Source organism: Topomyia yanbarensis, chromosome 3 (genome assembly GCF_030247195.1).
Source record: "Topomyia yanbarensis strain Yona2022 chromosome 3, ASM3024719v1, whole genome shotgun sequence".
NCBI lineage: Eukaryota > Metazoa > Arthropoda > Insecta > Diptera > Culicidae > Topomyia > Topomyia yanbarensis.
In genome coordinates, this window is record NC_080672.1 from 374866191 (window position 1) to 374866817 (window position 627).

Genomic DNA, 627 nt, shown 5'->3' on the forward strand with positions numbered 1-627 from the left:
TCAACCAGCAACGGACTGAACGCTAACGGTCGGGATCCGCACGGATCGATCGATATACACACATGGAGAGGTACAGTACCGACGACAAACACGGCGAGAAATGTTGGAGCAATTCTACGTTCGCGCCATAGTCTTCTGACGCAGCCGTTCATTCATGAGGCATGCAAATTACGGCAAACAACAGTTTAAAATGATGGACGCTATTGACGCGTAAATTATTCAAACGAAGTTATTAGATTAAGCGAGACGTGTTAGCATGAGATTGTTTAAGACAAAGTGTAACTATTGGTCGCATGATACTGCCTGCCTGCTCTCAGGCTATCATAGTCGCGGCTGGGTCAACAAATAATGGTAAATTAAAGGCTTCTCCAGTTCCGACAGGTTAGCCCTTTTCTCACGGAAAAATTTGCATTGACCAAACCCCCAACTCTACACTCACTAATCAGTGCTGCAGACATAGAGAGATCACTGCGGCCAGATAAGCCGAGCATCATTCGTCATCGCGGATGCCCCCAGACTTGATACGTGTGAATAATTAAATGGCGCTGGGTTTACCTTTGAACGCGTGCGCATGTTAAACATCAGAAAAGCCGATTGACCCCCGTCCGCAAAATGCTGTTTATCGTA